The following is a 20,128-nucleotide window of genomic DNA, read 5'->3' on the forward strand; positions in this document are numbered from 1 at the left end:
TTGAGACCTATTTAAATTCAATAATATAAACAAATATCATTACACCTTGATACATGTCCGAAGGGCTAGGAATGGAATACTATATTTTAATGCAGTAAAGATCACTTCTGCCTGTCCTATACACACACACAACAAGAACACAACACACACACCGCAACGTACACACATGCACGCACCTGTAGTCTAGTTCTGGTCTTGGCACCTCTGCATTCTGCCTCTGTGATTCAGATTGCACGGCGCTTTATCTTCCATGACATTTTAAAGTATTTTCTAGTAAAAGTCACACTCTTTCAATCTGCCACTAGTGAGCAGGAGAGTCCCCATCCACACTGAGACGTGCAGGCTTTGCAGTGCTCGCTTTGCAGTGCTCGCTTCAGCTCCCTGGGCGAGCTCCAGGCCCTGCTCCCGCAAGGCCGGCTGTCCTGCGCTGACCTCTGCGGCGGGGAGCCCGAGGCTGGGCTGGGGCCTGAGGGGCACTTCTGCGGGGCCAGGTTCAGGAGGGACCACAGCCCAGGGAAGCAGCCACCGCACCCGCTTCCTTTTGCAGGGACAGTGGGAGCTGAGCCCACAGAGCAGGGCCCAGAGCAGGGCCCAGGGCAGGGCCCAGAGCAGGGCCGGGCGCCCCAAACCCCCTGGCCCAGGGGAAACTATTGGAAATGGAAGAGAAAAGATAAAGTTAAATAAAGCGAGCTGCCCAGGTGCCTTCGAACAGTGAAGGAGTAGCCACAGCAGATGCTAGGAAGCTCAACAGATGGAATAAACCGGAGCGGAGGGAAGGCGGGTGGAGAGGCGGTTAAGAAAGTGGGGGATGAGCAGGCGGTGCTGCGCCAGTTGCTCAGATCAGGCTCTGCGGGTTCGGGCATGACGTCATGTGTAGCTAAGTCTTAGCCACCAAGTTTTCAGTCACTCTGCATCCCTGACGGTGCTTTCTGGGTAATTTTTATCAAGTAAATGTAGTGCATGGTCAAATAAACGCAGGTTCCTGCCCTCTGGTTTCTTAGGGTCAGGGAGGGTGCCCTTTGCTGCTTTTACAGCCTGTTCAGATGTTGCACAAACATATTTAAACATTTACAGGTAACCTTCTCATAACTTCTCAGGAAGAAAAGTCAGAGAGATTCCGAGTGTGAGAGGATTCAATCTGTTGTCTCTGGCTTAGAAAGGGACCATGAGCCACAGAATGCAGGCAGCCTCTAGACACTGACAGTGACCCCTGGCTGACAGCCATGAAGCGGGGACTTCAGTCCAACAACTTCAAGGAACGAATTCTGGCAACAACGCACTTGGATTTCAGCCTCTGCGGCTCTCAGAAGAGACTCAGCCGAGCCAAGCTGTACCCGGATTTCTGACCCATGGAGACTATGAGATAACAAATGGGTGTTGATTTAAGCTGCTGAATGTGTGATAATCTGTTACAGCAGCAATCGGAAAGTAATGCAGACTACTAGAAGCTTTTCTCAAATTTCTGACACCTGAGCACTCGAATTCCTATTTCTTCTAAGACATGGCTAAGATTTCCCATCTTCACTAACTTCCAAACAGGCAGATTCTTAGCTATTGAAAACTGAAAATTGCAAACTTAGTTTCTCTGTCTGGACACCAGGGGGCCAAACTTTGCATATGTGCGTGTGTGTGTGTGTGTATTTTGTATGTACATGTATATGCATATGGTATAGGTGTGTCTATACATTAATACATACCTATGTAGACCTGGTAAGTACCAAACTATTATTTAATAAATAACAGTTTACATATATGTACATATAGGAACTTAGCTATTTTATATGTACACACACACACACATACACACATGTATTTTTCCTCAATGCCAGGTGCTAACATATTATTTCACAACAGCCTCATAAGTGAAATACTGATTGCTTCAGTATATATATAAGAAACAGGCAGGCAGAGGTCAAGTAACTTGCTGGAAGTCATTTAATAGACAGCTAAAGAGGATTCAAAGATAGATCTGCCTGAATCCAAAACTGCAAGGTCCTTAGTTTTCACCTTGCTTATCTCTCATGCTGAATCTTTTTGGACATTCCCAGGCCCTACATGCATCTCTGCCCCAGTGCCACGCACCATCTCCTTTGAACTCCCCTCCCCAGTGCGTCTGGACACTGCGTTGCCCTGGAGTTTCCCCCTTTATCTCTCTGCCTTCTCAATTTCATAAATTACCTTCCATGTATCAGATATAAAAGAACTTCAAGACCGTGCTCAAGGAGACTTGACCTGGGGTGGTGAACACACAATACAATATACAGATGATGTATTATAGAATTGTACATCTGAAACCTATATATTTTTATTAACCAGTGTCACCCCAATAAATTCAATAGAAAGTTAAAAGAAAAAAAAATGACTGTATTCTCAACTTCGTACTACTCTGTTCTTCAAAAATTCCATGTATTTTGGACTTTCAATTGTAACTGTTTTGATGGTTTTCAGCTTCACCTCTCCAAGCCTAACTCTTTCCTGAGTTCCAGGCACACGTAGAACAATGGTGCTAGACATGCCCATTTTCCTGTCTTGTCCCGATATCTAATATGCCTAAATCAGCATTAGCAGGAAAGCAAGTCTTCTCTTCTTACCTTCCTGTGCCCCTCAGTCGTATTATCCATTTTCTCAATGGACAAACTCAGAAACCTGCTGGCATCTGTGAACCTCTCTTCTGGGGAAGAGCCTGGGCTCTGAGAGCAGGGGCTCTGAGCCTGGGCTGCCCGGGGTTAGATCCCAGATGTGCTACCCATTTGCTTTGGGACTTTGGGTCAACTGCATAACTTCTCAGGACTGGGGCGCTGATCACAATAATAATAATACCTGCCTCACAGGGTTGTTGTGTGGTTGAAATAAGGTACTGTAAACATTTAGACCAGCACCCAACCCCTAGTGCCTGCTCAGTAGCATTTTACATTTTACATTCTTCATCTATGGTTATGTTTCTGCTGCCAAATTCTCTGCCCTCCTCCACTCTATGTTAATACCTGGATTAATGCAAACTGTCTCTGGGTCGCATTCTCCCAAATCCAGCCTACATATAGCTTCCAAATGCATCTTCCTAAAGCACTATTTTAACTGTAATTTAAAAATCCTTCAGTGGCTTCCCATGGCTTTTAAGACACAGTGGAGACATTCATTCTGTCGACATTCAAGGTCATCCATGAACTGGCCCCGGGCTTCTATTTTCTCATTGTTTATACCTCTTCTCGCTTACTCAACCCTTGGCCTTAGACAGGCTAGACTTCCAACTTTTTCTTAAGCATTTTATTTTGGCATGTCTCGTAGCTTTTGTGACAACTAATAGTTATGCTTACTGTGTAGCATGCAATATGTTGAAAAATTTTAAAGTGTCACCTCATTTATCTCACAACTTTAGGAGGTGGCTACCATGCTATTCCTATTTTACAGATGAGAAAACTGAGGCCTAGAAACAGTGAGTGATTGGCTGAAAGCCATACGGGAAGTGGACCTAGGATGGGGTCCAAGATGACTGCGGACCCTATGGCTTTTATGATTCTGTCTCATGCCTTCTCTATGCTACATCTCCCCCCCCCCCCCCAGAGTATCCTTTACTCACCTACTTCACTCTCATCTAATTCAAAGCCTTCCTTAGGTTCTACCTTTACTCTAAAGCTTTTCCAGTCTCCTTCAAACTCTAGAACTCCTCTGCAGATACAAGCTTCTTGAGGCTAGGAAGGGTGTTATGCATTTCTCATGAAGCTCAGCAATGCCTTGAGCGTAGTACTTAATCAATTCTGGCTATTTATTGGTATCAGATTTCTTTTCTAATGAATTTTGCAGTGGTTGCTTGTGGTTGAGGCAATTAATCTCTGATTTCTCTTTATTGCCCATTCTCGCCCATTGTCCTAGTCAGGTTTTTTTGATTGCCAACATGTTTCTGAACCTAATCGGAAAGAGAATTTGTTGGAATGGTGTGGGGGTGTCACAGGATGCTGGAGAAATAGACTCGGTCTGAAAGTGAGGAAGGCAGAGCCCAGTCGAGTTCCCCAACAGTGCCATCCCGGGAATGCCACTTCATGCTCCCGGATCTCCCCTTCCTTTGCAGTCACCCCAAGTTATGGCTATCTGACAGCCCCATGTGCTGCCTGGCAGCGCCGCCTCTTGCCAGTGTTGGAGAGGGCCGCAGGCGGCAGCTAAGCAAGGGAAGGAGTGAGTCATTCCACGTTACAGAAGTCACAGAGTGGGCGGGCTCCGTGTACAGGAACCTGGCACCTAAAGAGGAATAGAGGACAGACTAGACAGATACTCGAAAGAGAGGAAGTCACTTAAGAGTTGCTCAAGATTCTTACATTCCTTGTGATACGATAGCATTCCCTCTAAAACTTCTGAATCTTCTAAAACTCGGAGTTAGGGACTTTCAGTACCTTGGGCAAGAGGGTCCACGGGTGGGCTTCAGACGTTTGTGACCCTTGACCGTGCACGCACATTTTCTGATACTTACACTTTTCTGGTGAGTCCACAGTTTTTAATAGATTCTCAAATGGATCCACAGTCCAAAAGGGGTTGTAAAATACTATTTTCAGGTATTAAAATAGAAATATAATCTTACCCCAGGATATTAGGTGACTCAGAGGCAGACTCTCATACTATCATATAATAAAAAAAATTAAATCTGGGAATGTACTGTAATGTACCTGCTCATGGAATGAATGCGAAAGAGTTATTTAGAGGGTGAGCTCTGTTTAAGGTAAAGTTTCTTCTACCTCAGTAGTCATGGAGATCAGTCCTCAGTGGAGATATTCCTTCAGCCACCTTTATACCCCACACTGTCCTTCATGGACAAGGAATGGTTCCTTTAATGCTTACATAAAACTGGTGGGCACCACTATTGAGTAGATGCATCCTGACGATGAAAAAACAAAATCTTAAAGAAACTGAATAGCTGTCTCAACAACAGTGGTTTTTAGAACCAATCTTTTCATGTTGAATCAATTATTTCCTTAGTTCTGTGGCCTCCAAATATTTATCTCGTGCACCTAGTAGAAAAAAAATTGACTACACTCCCATAGTCTATGTTTATTTATAAATTATGTAGTTCTTATCAATAACTAACATTTCAAAACACAATATACATATGGGACAAAGTTCACTGCTAAGCACAATCAATGTAATTCCCTTATTTATTTTTTCATTAAACTTAATCATACACTGTTCTGATCACTGAAGACACAGTGAATGAAGCCGATGAGATGCCCACTCTCATGGAGCACAGAGTCTGTAGAAGACAGACCGGAACTTAAATTCATGAGTAAAATGGGTAACAGTGCGACACGCTAGCCAGTGCTACAGGGAAAATAAAATAGGAAGGAGCACTCGGGCGGGTTTGAGGGAAGAGTTGCGCTTTTACACAGCCCCAGAGAAAATGAGCGAAAACCTCAAGATTAGGGAATTAACCGTTTGGTTCTTTGTAACCATTTGACATAGAGAATCAAAGTGTCCATGTCCATTTTCTTTCCTTAGCTAACCAATATAAGTAGAAGTCTAGTATTTCCTTCTTGCGCCCCAAGTGATGGTCTTGGAGAGCCCTGTAGGGAGACCACTGATTTCTCTACATTTTCGTGAGCAGCTGATTTACACAGACGCCTCGAGCGCAGGGGCATTACCCGAGTTTCCCATGGGGACCCGGCCCGACGGGCAAAGCCGGGATGGCAGCTTCGGGGGCACGCATCGGCCCTTCCAGCCACTCAGCCCTTTGATTCCATCTTGGTTTGTTCCCCCGGTGGCTTTCCATCCCCCGGTTCATTTTGCTCTGGGTGCTTCTCTCGGGCCTCGGAGGTCCCTGTCGCCTTGCTGTGAAGCAGGTGACTGAGGAGCCTGCAGCAGGCACAGAGGCCTCTGAACAGCCGGAGTTAGCCTCTTACAGGAAGCGGTTTCTTGCTGGTTTTCTTTCCTTTTCGGGTGAGTTATGTGAGTGCAGCGCGAGCGTTTCCCTTTTCACCAGAGGCCAAAGAGCCGTTGGCCTGGTGAAGCTTCACAAGCAAGCGGTTTGACAGAATTGGTATTTTTAAATATTTTGCGAATCAAATAAGCGCAACACAATGAGTTTCCGAGGAAAGGTGTTCAAGCGGGAGCCCAGTGAGTTCTGGAAGAAGAGGCGCACGGTGAGAAGAGTGAATCCCGAGGAGATCCACAGGCTTGGCTCCGTAGGTACCCGAGCGGCCCTGGGCGCTTTCCCACGCTGTTTGCAATACTTCAAAAAGATCAGATTAGCTCTTGGTGCTCTTCTAGTATGAGCTATGGGTAAAGGCCCAGAAACAGCAGATCCTCCATTTGGCTCATAAATATCCTCTTTGACTTAAAACATACAATAACGTTACTAGACTACTTGGAATATTGGAATTACTCCCATTGTTATTTTAAAACATATTGGTAGAGGATTCAGATAGTTTAAATATTACTAGGATATTGTCTTTTTAAAAGAAAAGTCTAAAATTCCCTCAGTGAAGAGCCCAATCAATGACTTGTACATAGTTGTGTTTTAAAAAAAAATATTACTGCTGTTTTTTATCATGTACCACTCATTATTGGTTTTAGAATTCTTAGAACCATGCAAAAGATGAAAGAAAATGCAAATAAGTATTGATTAAATGAGCCAGGGCAGAGAGTAAAAAGTGATAAGTTGGTTTATTTACTGTTAAAAATGTTTCTGCCTTATTACTGTTTGTAGACAGAATGAGAGCTCTGGGAATGTGTACTTATGACGGAATTTGAGATGTCTAGTCAGCTGAATGTTGGAGCCCATTGTTAGAGCGCCTCAGGGAACCGCATGTTAAGTATAAAAAGGTCTCTAATATTGCCAGATGTCCCCTGGGGCAGGGAGGGTGGTGTCCTCCGTTGAGAACCACTAGGGGTAAATATCCTTTTTGTTCACTGATGTGGGAGGCTCAGCGTGTATGATAAACGGCTGCAACAACATCACTGGGGAGTTCTTTTTACAGACATGCTCATTCTACGGGGTGTTGGCGTTTCGCTTGCTTTCTTCGGGGTAGGGGTTCTTAACCTCAGCGCTACTGTCATCCGGGGTCTGAGATTTCTCTGTCCTACCAGGCCACCTCTGCATTGCCCAATGTTTAGTAGCAGCCCTGGCCTATACCCACTAGATGCTAGTGGCAAACTCTCCCCAATTGTGATAAAAAGGTCTCCAGTGTTGCCAGATGTCCCCTGGGGCAGGGAGGATGGTGTCCCCAGTTGAGAACCTCTAGGGGTAAATATTCTTTTTGTTCATGTAAACATCTAGAAACAGAGCAGCTTTGTAAAAAATTGTGTATCTGATAATATAATAATTCTTTATGTGTAGTCATTTAATGATTATGAATAATCAAATTAATGACTAGTCAGCCCGTGATAGGCCAAAATCAGGTTCCAGAATACGACATCCCGCGAAGCAGCGGTCTCCTTAGCCTTAACACCTGTGTCGTGGTGCTGAAACGTGGGTGCAATTTCAGACGCTTGGCTCATAGGCTGGGTGCCACATGGTTGGTTGGTTGGTTGGTTGGTTGGCTCCTCGGTTGTTATCTCAGTAGTAAATGGCTTCCACTGGGAAACACAGGCAGGTGAGCCCCTCGGTGTTGTTCCCATGGGATACCCCAGGGCCTATCCACGCAGCATTTCGCAGCTGGATTATTCAGCATTTCGCAGCTGGACTGTTCAACAGAGTTCTCTTGGTCTTCGTTGACCCAAAATGAGTGCCCAGTGTGTCTTCTCTCCTAGCTCCAGAAGAGCCTCATCAGTTGTTTACCACCAGCCTGTTAAACACGATAAGTGTTTGAACAACCTGTTTGGTTTGAGATTATTTTAACCTTTAGTCCAGTCTGAAAAAAAACTAATTTCCCTGCTGCCTTGCTCACAGTGGAATTTGAAGTTCCGTGAGTTGTGTCACCGTGAGATTTACTTCTTGTGTTCACTAAAAGAAGGACACACAAGAGGACAACAGATCTATCTCACACAGACCATACATACAGTTTGGCAACAGGGCAATCCCTGGTGTCTCCCTGTATAACGAAGCTAATCACTCTAAGAATTATTTTAATTCAATTTGAAGGTATTGCTACTGAGCACTCCAGGAAAAGCAGCCAGTAAGGACCGAGTGTTTCCCACAGCATTCAGCAGCAGTGCGGTCACGTTTAATTAAGATCATTCTTACCGTGATTAGCTTTCTTCTGTGGAAGGCACTGGGGACTTTCCTGCCACTGTTGCCTGCTTGAGGTCTTCGTAAGATAGGCATATCTCCTTTCCCAGGTTGTCTCTTCTGTGGAGCAGGGGATTGCTCCATCCTAAGTATTATCTTGAGATGTGGGTTTCACTTCAAAGAAAAGTTAATCCAAGAAAGTGAAACCCATAATTAGAGCCCTGGGGGGTCATTCTGTCTCACTCTCGCGCCTACCATCTATATGACCTTGGGCAGACTACTTACATTACTCTGAGCCTCAGTTTCCTCTTCCGTAAAGTGTTCATAACAGTGCCCGTCCTCTCTTAAGCTTACTTACTGGAATTCAAGTTGATCTTGAGCATTCTGAACATGATTTGAACACTATAAAAGTGACAAGTTACAACTGTTATGTAGTGTTAATAAAACCAAGTAAAATATTTATGTTTCCAAGACAAGGGGAGAGAAAGATAATTGTAGTGAGAGTGTCTTTTCAATGACTGCAACAAATGCAGCCAGTGGAAGGTGACACTTTCCTCCTGGGGGCCTTTTTCAGTGACAGGGCTACTTAGTAGGCTCATTCTGAATTGCATCAAACGGAGTGCTCAGGGGTCCTAGATTGCTGTGTTGATGGGGTTTACCTTAGAAACACCATGCTTTTTACTCCCCCACCCAAGCCCAGCTGAGCTAAAACCCACCCGAAACCGGTTTGGAACTTCCACGACGCAACCACCTAAGCTTTCTAAAAGCTAAACCAGCATCCTTAGACTGGCTCCAGAGACGAGTTGATAGGTGATCATGTAAAAGCAATTCAAGTGACCAACAAGTGAAGATAATACTTCAAGTTAATTTAGAGAATAAAATAATGAATTCCTTTGAATTTTTGGTTGGACTCCTACATTGTAGTGAAAGGAGAAGCCATGATTCCTGGAGATGCTTATTATAGATGATCTGTTTTTATAACGATCGTGTGGATTTTGAACTCTTCAAATTGTTTCTTGCAGTAAGGCAAATTAGAAATGGTTTAGTTTCTTAGTAACCTAGGCTGTTTAACCCGGTGCCCGTGACTTCCTGAAAGGCATGCAACCCAAACCTGACCCTCTCACGACCTGGATCCACAGTTTTGTCTATTCTGTTTTCTACAAGTGCTGTTTGAAGTTGTTTGTTTAACTCTACTGTAAATTTTAATTGCTTTGGAGGTTTCTCTTCTGAATCCAGTTTTCAAGTCTATTGTTTAAGAAATGCCTTTAACTCACTTGTCACAGGGTGCAGCTGCGTCATAAAAGAAGTTCAAGGAAAGGGAAATTTGCGTGTTAGGTTGAGTAGAACGGCTCCCTTTAATTTTTGAAATGTGTGTGGAGTTCTAGAGTTGAAGGTTTTCTTTTTAACTGTCTGTTTTTGTTTTTAACCTAAATCGTTCAGAATGATCTCTGGTGCATAGGAAGTCAATAAAAAAGATAGTTTCCTCCCTAAATCGCATGTCTTAATTTGGAAAGATTAAGTACACGATTACGTTGAATTATGTTATCGATCATCTGTACAATCATAAAAATGAAAAGTTTATTTAAATAAATGTGAGTTGGTATTTTTAAGTTTTAACTGGCTTGTAGGTCTTAAATCAGCAGGATTTCAAAATACTTGGAAAATTTCGGATATGAACAAAAATTCTTGCTCTCCTCTTTAGTAGTAGCCTAGTCGCACTTTAATAGAAAGTTGAAAACTGTAGACAGAGGACCTAATCTGATTGACTTTCACATACCTCCCACTTACATCGCTTTATAATATGGGTTGTGTCAGTAGCTTTCAAGTCGTTTTTTTTCCTTTATTCCTCTGTGTTAATGTGAACAGCCTCCCTCTCTCGTCACCTGGGCTTCCTTGCTTACTGTTACTGTTGGTTTTATACAAACATTCTCAGTTACCTATTTGGGCTAATTTATAAAGGGCCAGTGAGCTGAAAGGAAGTCCAGGGAGGGGTCCCAGGACGATGGCTGCAGGAAATGATGAAATGAGACGAACTCGTTTTGGAAACACAGCGGAAAATAGAGAGGAAAGCTGGAAACGCACAGGCTGGAGGAAGCAACGCAGCAGCAGGCACAGGAGGGATCCTGTTCAGTCTGGACCAGGGAAATGGAGACTGTAAACTGAGGCCTGACCTGTCCTAAGAACCAAGGCCCCATCCGACGGCTGTGGGTATGGTCGCCACAGGAGGCAGGAGCCGGCTCAGGTGCCAGGTAGCTGCACAGAGATGCTTTCCCAAGGGACTCGGGAGGGTACCTGCAACTTAACCAAGAATGAACGCGCTTTCCTCGGGACCGGCTGCCAAGGGAGGGAGCGGAGGGGAGCCGGGGGGAAGGGAGGGGAGGTGCCAACCAGGCCCAGCCACCCCGTGGCGCGCCCTTTACAGGCCCGTGCGCAGCTCAGCCTTGGCCGGACGGGAAGGCCGCAGGGCAGGAAGTAGCACCTGGATCCCAGCGGCTCGTTTGATTTCCTGGATGGTGGCAATGGTACAGAACTTTCTGAATTTACAGATCCCTCCAGTTAGTGACAATTTCCACTGTGGTTTTTGACACCGATGTTCTCTGACGTTTACTCTCTGATTCATTCTCGTGATTCTCCTCGCCCTCTGATAATTATTATTTGTCCTCTGTGCTTAGCACTTCCGTCCCGCAGGGGACCAGGGACCTCAGACCAGCCCCTAGATTTCTCCCCGCCTTCCCTGCAGAACTCACAAAAGGAACAGGGATAGGCCCGAAGCCACAGCTCTGTTTCAGAGTCTCATTTTCAGGAAAATGAAAAAGAAGCTTTGAGGGTGTCCGTGATCTTTGCTGGGGGAGGGGAGGGGAGGGGAGGGCAGGGGAGGGCAGGGGAGGGCAGGGGAGGGCAGGGGAGGGGAGGGGAGTGGACCGGACCACAGGCTTCCTGCCGAGCCGGGTGAAAAGATCAGCTCTTCCTCAACTTGCCCAGCAAGTCCTCAGATTCCAAGTCTCTTTGTCTGTAAAATAAAGCAGTGATGATCTTTGCTAGGCTGGATACGATAGGCAAGCAGAGAAAGTGTTAAACACTCATCATGGTCCTTGCCATTGGATCATGAGAGTAGCAGTAGAAAAATTATAACTCTTATTAGCATAAATGGGATAAATCATAAAAACTAGTTTTTATTGTTACTATTTGTATTAAATTATTTTGTGTAACTTTGCTTTTTCTACAAGCAAACATGCTTAAAAGATGAGTTCGTTTCAATGTAAAAAAAAAAGCAAATGTGACTCTTACGATGAAAGTGGCAGAATAAAGAAAAATATATAGGGCCAGCATTGCCTTAGCGACACACGGTTTAATATACTCTAGGGCTCTTCCAGCACTTCCACTACAACCTGGCACCTCCTGGGAGAGAAAACGGTAGTATGTGGAACATCAGCACTGAAAGTAAATGTGGAAATAACCTTATTTTTGGCCGCCTAGTTATTCTGGTGTCATAGGAGAGGGATGAGCTAGGCTTAGTGGTACATCAGAGATGCGGGTTGCACTGAGTTCACCACCTTGGAAAACCAAGCAGGTACTTAAGTCCCTCGCGCCCAGGACGCGTGATGCCTAATGAATGTTTTATAGCATAAGGTGACGTTGGAATTCATGAGTGTGCGTGAGTTTACTGCCCCTCAATTCCTGACCTTGAAGGAGTCATTGGCTATAAGGGGTTCTCCTTTAAGTTCATTCAAATCCAAATAAAGGCAAGCTGAGGAGATAATAGTCCCTTATTATAGGTGCTGCCCCTTGTATTATATCTTCTTAGATTTCTTCAGTTGCAAGAAGAAACCTACTCAGGGAAATCAGAAGGGACCAGAAGGGAGACTGGAGAGACAGGCTGGGAAAGAACAGGATGGACGTAGAGTGTCCCAGGCCAGCGGGAAACAGTGGCCTTGGAGTTTGGGACTAACGGACGGCCTTGTGGGGCTCTGGCATCTCTCCGCTCGAGATCCAGAGTTCGGGAGGGAAGTGCTGAGCGGGCCTTGACCGCAGAAAAGCAGGGCCCTTTACTTGTCAGACCCCCAAGACTGCTCCTTATGGGGGTGGGAAGGGAAATAAGTCACCAGAAGGAAATGAAATGCTAGTAGTAAATAAATAAAGAACAGGATAGATGTTACATAGGCCAAAAACAACAAACACCCACTATACGTAATCAGTTTCAAGTAGCCAACTGTAAGAAAGGAAATAAAAGAATGAGCTGACTCTCATTAGGGGAAGACTTATTGAAAACATAGGTACATGCTCTTGACAGACCTGCTTACATTCATGTGTGTGACATGTATGTTTTTGTGCACACACACTCCCTTCACGCTTGACCTGTTAGTGTAAGTTTACTTGTGTGGTGATTGATACTAAAATAGTCTCATAGTTTACGTCAGTGGCAGTTTCCATCACAGCCTTCATACAAATTAATCCAAATTCCCAGCAGTTTTCTCCAAGGCATTCATTTCCCTGGTGTCAGGCAGACCTGTAATTGGTTTGTGATGTATTTTTAATGACATTTATTTTCTTTCAAGTGTTTCTAGAAAACTGAATGAGACATACAATTTAATTTGATTTAGATCTTCCTGGGTATTTTCTACTTCTTTACAAGTACCCGTATTCGATGGAAAAAGAGCCATTTTTATTTATTTTTTTATCATCATTTGCTCTATAGTAACACGCTCCCAAGAGATAGACACAGTCAAATCTCCTTAAAAATAAAATAAGACTCCAAAGGTCTGAATTCAACTTGAAAGTACATCTTTTATTATAGATCCTATAGAGCTTATTGGTGACCTTGGTTTTCTTAATGGAGTTAAGGGTTAACAAAGTAGAATATTCTGATTTTCCTGTCCCTCATGTTTATGTTGAGTATGATAATTAATCTTTTTTTTATATTTTCAAAGGGCCTTATATTTACCAGGTGTAACTGGGTTTCGTTCACTGAAATGGACTGAGACAGTTAGAGAGTTACTACTGGTTGATTTCTTATGAGATCTATGTCCTTTTTTGGTTACCAAGGGAACCATTTCCAAACTCAGCTTAATCTGAGCTTGCCCAGCTGTAGAGTTCGTAACCTTGATTTAGCTGGTGTTTTTCCATTCTCATGAAACTCTGCTGGTCAAAGCAGAGAGCAGGTTACAGGGTCAACATGAGGTGGCTGGTTCCTTAACCATTTCCTTTTCGGTGAGAAAAGCTAGTCTTGTTTTCTGAAGCTCCAGCATTTGAGAAGTTGTCCAGTGGAACTCCCTTTGATGAAAGGCTGAATTAAATCTGTCACAGGACCACAGGCTGACAGCTGTGGCCTTGAACCCAGCTGCACGGTCTCTCTCCAATTTTCTCATTTGCTTTAAGCACAAATAGTGTGGAAGTTGGTTCTGTTTCAATTGCATTAATGCCAGAGGGGCCTGGATTAAATTAAGGTCTAAAGAATCCATGTGTCATTTAGATCTTTTATTTCCTTGAAAAAAATTACTCAGTTGTCTTGATAATGCAGAAATTAGTTAACAGCTGTGTTGTTTCTGATCTGTTTTGGAAATCTGGAGATTAGAACTCTTTTTAGGGTCTCTTGAAAGACCCCAGTGGACCCTTACTCTTAGCTCTTTGCTTGTCTGTGTGCCAAGATGTGAAGAGGGTGTTTAAAGAATTCACATGATAGAGCCCACTGTATTGATCCTAAAGTAAATATCTATTTTTATTGGTTTGTTTTTCTGAGTCATTAGCCAGGATGCAAAGTTTTGTGAGATGAAGAAGGCATTCAGACACAGGATTAATTCTGTTATGAATATTCAAATTAGAATAAAGTTTCAGATATCTGGAAATGACAAGGGTGATTGAGGAAATCCGGATTAGCATCACAGGATATACTGCATGTTACAGAAAAAATATAAAACTTCTCAAAAGTAGGGGGGGGAATCTCTCTTCATAATATATGTTTCTTGAAAGGACCAGATTTCCTGAAGAGGTGAACCAAGAGCAACTGGTTCAGATTAACAAATTAGACTGATCTTAATGGTGAGTAACCAAGGTTAGGCTCCCTAATCACACTTAAAATTTAAAACACAAGCAGGTGGGCCTCAAACACAAGGCATTTGCTGTAGAGATTCTTCTTTCCTTATCACATCAACCCATTTCCCTGACTAGTCCTCAGTGACCTATTAAGCCCCCAGTCCTGACAAACTTGACCTGCGTGTGCGTAGGTAAGAGCTACAGAAACAAATTCTAAGAATCTACAGCATGATTGTTCTCTAGACACTTACGGTCACACAGCTAATGAGCTTAATATTAAACAAATCCTAAACTTAACCCTTTTTTATCTAGAGGTATAAATACATAAAAATATTTTCAAGGCTGTTTCTGATCAGCCTGGATCAAACTTTCATTTACTGACACACAGAATTAGGTAGACTGCCTTCCTTCTTCCTATGGGGGACAGAGCAAGCTGACCTTTTTTAAATTTTTTATTTCAGTGCTTTTCCTTATGGTATTACTTCTCTTGCCTCCACAGAATCATTGGTTATTAAGGTTTGTTTGTTTGTTTGTTTGTTTGTTTGTTTAAAGGAAATTTAGATAACTATACAGGCACGGAGCACAGTTCTTGGTACATGAAGAATTTAGTGCAATTAGTTCAATTGGCTGGTTGATTTGACTTGGTTTTGGTGTATGTTCTTGGGTAAAACCTGGGGGGTGATTTCAATTATTTTCAAATAAAGACAAATCTATTATTTGTCTGGCATTTGTTGGTTCACATAACACCCTCACATGCTCCATCCCCTTGATCCTTTGTAGCAGCACTACTATAAGCAGGAAGTTGCCTTTTGACTTGTTTCAGTCACTCTCACTAAGTCTCAATTTAAATGACTTGTCACAATGATGCAGCTGGCAGGTAAAAGACCCTGAACTTCCAAATACAGATTCTGACTTGTAATCTTTTGCAACAGTGATGGGTGCGCAGAGGTTTTTAAGTGATTTACCAGATTTTTATGGTACACTACAGAGCTCAAAATACTTTAATAAATACATTGCTAATTGCTCTTACCTTTTTTGCTGACATTAGCTTCTAGTACCACATACATAATCTGTAATTATTTTCCCCAGTCTCCTTCCCCTGGTGTTTTATGTATCTTTTTTTTTAATTACTTAAAGATATTAGTGGTTGAACTTCTTGTAAAGGCCCCACTGGGATTTTCTAGGTTTCCTCTCTGGTAGGTTTTCAAAGGGCAAACAATTTTAAAATCAAACGATTCCCCAGTGTTTTCATGGGGGCACATGATATGTGGTCGTAGAAGCTAATTTGAAAAACCAAGTTCATTACTGAAAACAATCCATGCTCCTTATAAAACATTTAGAAAATGTGAAAATTAGAAATAGGAAAACCCTATTCCCATCCAAATATACTAACTGATAATATTTGGATCTATAGCTCTAATCTTTTCTCTTTTTTCTTTTTTTCTTTTTTTAATATGTCTGTATTGATTTCAGAGAAAGGAAGGGAGAAAGAGAGAGAGATAGAAACATCAATGATGAGAGAGTCATTGATCAGCTGCCTCCTGGATCATAGGTCAATGCTCAACCCCTGAGCCATACCCAACTGGGCTCTAACCTTTTTTCTTTAAGTTTTTTAAGTCCTGTGCAGTTTTTCTGGTGTGCAGTATTTATTCCCACTTTTACTTAGTGATACATAAACAATTTTGCTTGTGATTACATACCTCAAAAACTCAATTTCAGTGGTCACGTATTGTTTCTTAGAATGGATGTGCCATAGTTTCCTAGTCATTCCTTAGCCTTGATAATTTATTGTTTCCCCTATTTTAACTGACCATGGCCTTCAGGCCTTACTACCCCTTACAGATCTCGGTATTCCACATTCAATCTCTAACGTCACAACATGTGTGAATCTAGAAAAACAGTGCCAAGATGAATGTGACCTTCTTTCCTGCTGAGGTACACCCTTCAATATCTTTTCTTTCGTGGCAGTGCTTGCCACCTTGATCATGGACCCCAACCTCCTCTGGTTTTCGCAATAGAGCCATTTATATGCAAAATGTTGTAAGTCAATGAACCGTAATGAAGGATTGAAGAGTTGCAAGGAGGAATCATCGCATGTACTGCACAGTTATTTATTGATTTATCCAAACCCTCATCCTATTTTCAGTGCCCTTCCCACAGCCCATGATAGCACTAGGCCTCTCTCTATGACACACAATTCTTTGAAAAATATAAACCACACTCTTGAGCAGCAGCTGTGGTGTCTTCACTTTTTGGATATGGCATCTACCAGCCTGCCTGCCATCCTTTCCGCTCTTGAATTAAGATGAATGGATTTTCCCATCGTGTTACAAAGATAATATTGCAAAGACATTTTTGTATAAACCCTGGATTCTATGTGATTGTTTTTTAAAAAAATAAGAGTCCCAGAAAATAAATTCCTGCATGAAATGATATAAACTTATTAACTCAACAAATATTTATTGAGTTTAGCGCTTACTATTTGCTCTTTGTACACATTAAGTTTACAATAAAAGTGCTTTAAATCTATGACTGGTGAAAATTTAAACCTTAGCACTTATGTGATAAGCATGCTGGCTGTGGTACTGACATAACAAATATTGCCACATAGAGTGCATGTTACCCTCGCAGTTGCATCTCAACCTAAGAAACCTATAGTCACACTCTCCTTTTATTTTGGACTTCCCTAAAGCAAGGCTACAGAGTCCAGCTTATTTCTTAGTTGGATCATACTTCTTTGTGGAGACAGGTCTAGGTTGATGATTTACCATTTAACGTCTCAGCGTTACGCACTTCAAATGCTTGGTCCTTCAGTTTCATCTCTTCACCCATTTGATTTTTAATTCCAATTATGAAAATAATTCAGGCCTTTGTCATGAACACTACATTCTTGCAATCAGACTCTTTAGCAAAGGCATAGACAATGGGCTTGCTCCAAACCAATTAAATGGCTCTTGGCAGCCCTGGCTATCGCCCAGGTGGCAGGCTGACCAGCTCTCCGATGTAGACGTGTTGGCATCCCTGAGAGCTGTGGAGTAAGTAGAAAGGAGGGGAGCGTTTGTTTCTGTGACAGGATCCCATTCTCCTGCTGTGAAGTTGAATCGGAGGCGAGCTGTGGATTTGGGGAACTGGAGCAAACAAATCCCCTAATACTATAAGAGAAGAATAGAGCCTGTTACCCCTGTGGTGCAACACCAACCCTGCTGCATAATAGCAGATACTGGTGGGTGCCTTTTCCCAGGCCTGGAGTGGTTTTAGAATAGCTAATGAAATTCATTACTCACTTGAGAGAAAGAGAGTGAGAGTAAAAAGCACTATAAAAATTCAATCCAATTCAGGGCAGTCTTGGCACATGCCTCCTCCCAGTTGGTGCATTTCCAGAAAAAAGAGGCACATTAAATTCAGGAGGGACAAACCCAACCGTTGTAAAGCTGTAAGTCAGTGCTGCTCAGTTCCCAGTTTTACTCAGTGTCTCTGCAAGCAGCAGTAGTGAGGAATTAACTTGTCCTGTCATCCCGTACACATCTGTCTCTTTGACCGAGACACTCGAAACAGACAGCTCTCCTGCTCCAGAGGGAGCTGCGGGCTCCACAGCCTGGAAGCTCACCGTCACCCATCAAACGCATTCACGACAAACACTGCCACGTCCCAGGCTCTGGGTGCTATGAAATACGTCATTGTTATTTTCATTTTTAAACCTCATGTCCACAAAAATTATAAAGCATTGAATATCTTGGAAGTTAAACATCGATTAACAAATTCACTGGAAAGGTAGCACTTAACTAATATATCTCCCCCCAGAAGAGGTCAAGACTGAATAAATTATATGAAGCAGACCTGCTAGGTTTTGTAGCTTTGTGTCAAAATGAACTCAGTGTGATGTTTTAAGCAAAAAAGGCTTAATAAATGTCATTCAGTGGTTGGCTGGTACGTCCTAGCCTGAAATGAATAAATTAAAATCTACCCTCCAATAGATGCTTACGGCTGTTGTAAGCTCTGCCTTTTATCGGGCATATGAAGGAGAGTTTAGGGTTTAGTTTTTCTGTGGTTTTATTGATAGCTTGTGACTTGTGAGCTCTGATTTCCCTATTACTGATTTAGGTGACATTCACGTTAGGTGATGAGGGCCCTAGGAAAATGTCTTCTTTGAAGGTCTTCTAGTCTCCAGCTTAACTATTAATGCTGCAGTTTATAACTACTGGGAGATGAAATTAAAAAGTGCAAACAAGACTGTAGGAGGCCTCTTAAAGGATGCCATTTGCCTTTAAATCCATCAACTGCAATGCACAAGAGGCCACATTCTCACATGGGGGTGTGAAGGGAAGAGAGGAGAGGGAAAGTGCTAGTAGCTATGCCTGGAGCTATTGGTCTATGAGACCAAAGGGCATCAGGCTCTTAAGCTGAAAAACAGCAAAGGAAAGAGAGGAACATAACCAGCCAAATCTGTGGCTGAGATAAGAACTGCCTGATGGTTTTACAATATATTCTGTTTTATTTGCTACATTTTTAATATACACAAACTATATTAAGGGGGAAAAGAGGTCCCAGAATAAGCCACGTGTTTCAGAGACTTGGAGGCCTTTGGGGCAGCTGGTAAAATCAGTGTGTGATTTTGCAGGGTAAGAGGTGACCAAGGTCCATAGCTGAACTGGAGTGAAATACCACCTCTTAAAGACATTCGAAGCCAACTAAAAATAAAGTGAAACAAATGCTTGCGCCAAGCCAAACATCTGGAGTCTGTATGCCTCTTGAGCTATCCTTCCGTGACCCTTGGAATTGACCTTTGCCTGGGGAAATAGGGAGTTGGAACTTAAAATAAGTCTAAATAAAATAATTATATTAAAAGACACCGATTTTAGGAGGATTTTGTTTTTAATTTTTCAAGTTGTACCATTGTGTCTCTGTATCTTCTACTTCAGAATGTTGAATGCTTTTACTCAATAGATTAGGTTGGGCAACTGCATTTTTTATTTTCTTCGACTATTGCCTGGAGTTAGTTTTATTTTTATTTGCTACATCTAGCAATCTTCCTGAGAAAATATTCACTTTCCATTGTCCTTGGTTTATTTAAGGATTTGTAAAATGGATTTATTTTTCTTCTGTTTTGTTTTACTGCAGAAAGTACATGGAAATTCTTGTTATTGACCCATTGTATTGCATTTTGTTTCATTTTTTATATTTGGAAAATTGTCAAAATGAACATTGACTGCAATTTTTAGGAGTGCATTAGGAATTATTAAAACATCAATAATAACTTCTGGGGCTTTCACAGCAGAAATCTTCCAAAGAGGGCCTTAGAAGTGGAAGCTAAATCTGTGTGCTTGGCAGACCGGGGAGGGGAGAGGGTGGTGGGAAACTGTTGATGTCATTGATGTGAAAAAGAAGAACTTTTTTTTTTTCATTTACAAGATCACTTTAGCATACAAATTTCATGGTGACCCATCCAGCTTCCGGGAACCTTAAAATAATCCAGACAACCATTTCTTCTCACTTAGGTTGGCATAAATGCTTGTCAAAGGGCCGAAGGAACTCAGATTGTCCTTGGTTTTCTGTTCCATAATGTTTTGTTCTTTCTTTTGGGCTTCACCTTTTAAACACATCAGCCCTGTAATGAAAAACAATCACACCTTATCCCAGTAACATTTATTTATCTTTTTGGTGCTATGGGCAATTTATTTGAGGGAAATGCCTTTCTTTTCAGCTCCCGGACTTTATTTTATTTTAATTGATTTGAGAGAGAGAGAAAGAGAGAGAGAAACATCGATTTGTTGCTGCACTTATTCATGCATCATTGGTTGATCCTTGTATGTGCCCTGACCCCGACTGAGCCTGCCACCTTGGCCCAGCAGGACATCGCTCGGCCTAACTGAGCTACCCAGCCAGGGCTCCGGCCTCAGGACTCTAACGCAGTGTGATTATCTAGCTATTTTTAGGCTCTTCTCCACTTTC

At 42.5% G+C, this 20,128-nt stretch overlaps 1 protein-coding gene across 2 annotated transcripts in view; it reads left to right on the plus strand.

Moving 5' to 3' along the window:
* The window catches only part of DOCK10 (dedicator of cytokinesis 10), a 203,411-nt gene that overhangs the window by 70,972 nt on the left and 112,311 nt on the right, over window positions 1-20,128 (plus strand). The window lies entirely within an intron of this gene.

This window comes from Miniopterus schreibersii, assembly GCF_964146895.1.
Source record: "Miniopterus schreibersii genome assembly, chromosome: 7".
Taxonomy (NCBI): Eukaryota; Metazoa; Chordata; class Mammalia; order Chiroptera; family Miniopteridae; genus Miniopterus; species Miniopterus schreibersii.